We start from the raw sequence: 3,940 nt of genomic DNA, 5'->3' as shown, positions 1-3,940 counted from the left end.
TAGAAGTTTAAATCTGTTGTCGAGAATTGTATCCACAAGACTTCATAGCTTTGTAAGATTTACTCAACTTTACTTTGTGTTTGAAAATACTGTATATAAACTATACTAAACTAAAAAATTACAGTAAAGTACAATAAACGTTACTTCACTGTAAACTATACTTAACTGGATTATTAAAGTACGTGTATTTATCACTTCTAACATTAAGTTAAGTTACAGTTAAGTGAAAGTTAAGTGAAAGTTAAGTGAAATCAGTCGTCGAAAAACTGCTTTAACCAATTATATTTTTCTCATTTAAAAGTTCGCATCCTTTTTCCTTCTCATATGTAAATGCAAAAATGCATTTTGAATTGTTTCCCAAAACTTGCGTCGCCAGGTTACCTCCCGAGAAGAATTTTAGCGTCGCAGGACCATTCCGTTCGTCTGCACCTAAAGTAAACGCGTCTTTAAAGAGTTTTATTAGAGTTTTTCTGTTGTTTTTGCTTTTTCAGCAGAATTCTCAACTTTCTATTTTTTGGTCACGAAATAATCGGATCTATTTTTAAATTTTTAACAAACTTACATTTGCCGTTTTTTATTTTGATATAAATGAATTCCATTCGAATTTTTACAAGCAGTAAATCTTTGTTTTATTTTTCGTATTACGTTAATTTTTAACACATGATGTTTTGGATTTTTAATTATTGAAAAAAAACTATGATGCGTCAAGATATTTCGCTTAATTCTACCTGTTTAAACTTATGTTATATCAGCTTGTTTTTTTCTGGAGTCGAACACTAGTCGTACACTAGTTCATTAACATCGTAAACCGCTGCCTTAACTTTGAGCCAGTCAGCCATAGACCCTAAGGTAATAAGTCACAGTAAAATAAAAATAAAAGGAAGAAAACGGCGATTGGAAATGAATGGTACCTGAACAAAGCAATACTTAAGTACAATAAGCTAAATAGCATTAATTAAAAAAAAAGAAACAGGGCTTTTTAGAAGAACTTTTGTTTTTATTTTTGCCTCATCGCCTCGTAATCCGCAATGATAACAATGTTCAAACCTGATCTAACCTTTATAACTTCTTATTTATTTTGAAGAATATATCTGCGATCTGTCTAATTAAAATAACAGATTTATTATTTTTATATTTTTTGAATAGTGCGGCACTACTGATTAGTGATTAGTCCCAATCACCGTGCTTAGTGTTGGCAATTATCTAAAGTCGTCTGCTCTGTAGAATTTGACAGTTTAACAGATTGAGTTCCAATTGGTAGCTATCAGAATTCTTAAATTAGGTTTCTTCGTTAGTTTTCTATTTAAGTTGTTTATAAATGTTTTGGTTGTCATTTAGTTTGATGCTGTGTGTGTGAAGTAGACTATCTGTTTTTGTTAAGCAAAATGGTGTAGATGACTGTTTTTCCCATAATTTGAAAAGGTAAGAATAGTTTTTTGTGAGAACAAGTATTTTTGTATAATTCTTTTTCTTATTATTGGTAGCCTATTCCGTGAATTTCTTGGTTACCAGCTCTAATCAAGTTCCTACATTTAAGTAAATGTTTTTCACTGGAGGATCTGGATATATCGGAAGCCCCTGTTTGGTTGAGCTGTTGGAATTAAGCTGGCTTCATGTTTATCTCTTACGATAACTTATTGTCAACTATATTAAATGAGAAGAAGACACTGTTCAGTTTCAACAGTGTGTTCAGAAGATCCTCCAGCAGAAACAGCAGCTTCAAGTTGAGCAACAGCTAATACCTCAATTGGTTGCTGCTATATGTGGGAGTGTTCAGCCAACCCCCGTCAGCTGAGTTGATAATAACTTTGACATTAAAGCAGAATCAGCCGTTGCAAAGATTTCACCGTACAACAGTGATGAAGTCAAAGGTGATTCCATCAAAATAAATTGGTTGTCTTCTTTATAATTAACCCAATTATCTTTCAACAGACATTGACGAGTGCAATTTGAAGGATGCTGTCAAGGTGGCCAGTACACCCTTGTCATTGACAGTTACACCTGCTCCTGTCCGCCATGTTTTGACCTGACCTCTGATGGGAAACAATGTTTAGGTATTTTTATCAACGCAATCATGTTTTGAATCGAATTCAAGATGATTAATCGATTTTGATTCAGATCACGACGAGTGCGTAGAGACGGGAATGTGCACCCACGGAATTTGCATTACATGGACGTTTCCTTCAAGTGCCAATGTCAATAAAGATACGCCCTTTCACCATCTGGATACTCGTGCGTTGGCTATAATATGATTTGAGATAATAGGCTAAGTAATTAAGGATTTTCAATTTATTTTGTTTAATGAATTATTTAGATTTTGATGAATGCACCGAAATTCTCTGGGTTTATTTTCCGGCCGTTGTGAGAATATCTCCGGCTCTTTCGAGTGCGTTTATGAGGAAGGATTGTCCAGCTCGTCCGTCGGACCGTTTTGCGTCAACATGGAAGAATGCGGACAGACTGGAATGTGTGACAGCAGCAAATGGATCAACATGAACGGATTGTTCAAATGATTCTGCGATTCCGGATACAAATTGTCGTCAGAGGGAAAGACTTGCACTGGTACAATTTTCTATCAACAATGTATTTTTTTCCAAAGATTGACGCAAGATTATTAGATATCGCCGAGTGTAAGAAAATTGCTTGCTGCGAGAACAACCCGCCCCGTTTGACGTTGAAATCTGTGTGTTGCATGTTTGGCCTGGCCTGGGGCATTCCGTGCGAGATGTGCTACACGATCGAGTTCGTCTGCCCCATCAGCTACGCCAGTGGACGGCAAGACGTGCACGGACATCAATGAGTGCGACTTGAACCCGGGCATCTGCAAAGGCGGCGGCCTCTGCGTCAACACGGATGGATCCTTTAAATGTACCTGCCATCCAGTACTGACGCTCTACGAGACGGCCACACGCTGCATCGACCAGCGCCAAGAGCTCTGCTACCTTAACTATCACCACGGTATCTGCACCAAGAAACTGGACACTATCTTAGGAGCGCTTTCTGCTGCAGCATAAGCAAAGCCTGGAGCCACACCTGCGACTCGGGACCCAAGCCGGGATCGCCGACCTTCGAGGAACTCTGCCCCAAGGGCCAAGGCTACGTCAACCACAAGGGCACCAATGAGGGAACGGAGAGCACGACTTTCTCCGGACGACATGTGCGATCACGGCTATTGCAAGAACAGCATCAGCAGTTTAAACTGCCACTGTAGCCAAGGCGATGCCCTCAACGATCAAATGCAATGGTAAATACTAAATAATTCAATCGTAAACATCAAGAGGGGAGTTTGTGGCAACGGAACGTATAAAAAAACGGTATTTTCACCTACGATTGCGAGGAAGGTTTCGAGATCACCATGCAAATTTACATGGGTATGTTGATGAGTTTGATATTCAAATGAATAATGAGCTTTATTGATATCAATTTGATTGTTCTGTTTTTCAGATATTGACGAATGACGAGTGCCAACGCACCCCTGGATTATGCTGTGGCGGTAAATGTATCAACATCACTCCCGGTAGCCGAATACGGACGAGGATCTTACATGGGTCAATAGCGGAACGATGTATCTTTGTGCTTTTTTATTTCATTTCCTTTACGATTTACTATTTTCTTACATACCGTTATTTATAATGACATGTATTTTGTCACTTGAATGGAAAATATAAATGTTATCATAAATAAAATGCTTCTCGAATTTTTGAACTTTTTGTTGGATAGATATATTAAGCATTTTTTTTAAACTGGATATTTATTTGATTTTATGAGAATAAGAAAACGGGGTTTAATTGGTCCGATTTACAGTTTTAATACAGTTTGAAAACGGAAACAACAGCGTTTTTTACTAATTAGAAATCCGCTTTTAGGAGTGCATTTCGAACGCTTTTTGCATTGATTTGAAATATTTAAATCGCGTTTCCGCACGGAAAAATTCTTCCCG

The 3,940-nt window shown here is 37.6% G+C and overlaps 1 long non-coding RNA gene across 1 annotated transcript; it reads left to right on the top strand.

The window, feature by feature from the left end:
• Positions 1-1,162: 1,162 nt before the first annotated feature.
• On the top strand, positions 1,163-3,686 carry LOC124200714. The gene is made up of 7 exons (XR_006877351.1): positions 1,163-1,422; positions 1,485-1,871; positions 1,933-2,054; positions 2,119-2,232; positions 2,315-2,562; positions 2,619-3,371; positions 3,445-3,686. It is a non-coding gene; the product is annotated as an uncharacterized LOC124200714 (long non-coding RNA).
• Positions 3,687-3,940: the final 254 nt, after the last annotated feature.

This window comes from Daphnia pulex, chromosome 8 (assembly GCF_021134715.1).
Source record: "Daphnia pulex isolate KAP4 chromosome 8, ASM2113471v1".
Taxonomy (NCBI): domain Eukaryota; kingdom Metazoa; phylum Arthropoda; class Branchiopoda; order Diplostraca; family Daphniidae; genus Daphnia; species Daphnia pulex.
This window is presented reverse-complemented; position numbering and strand designations above follow the sequence as displayed.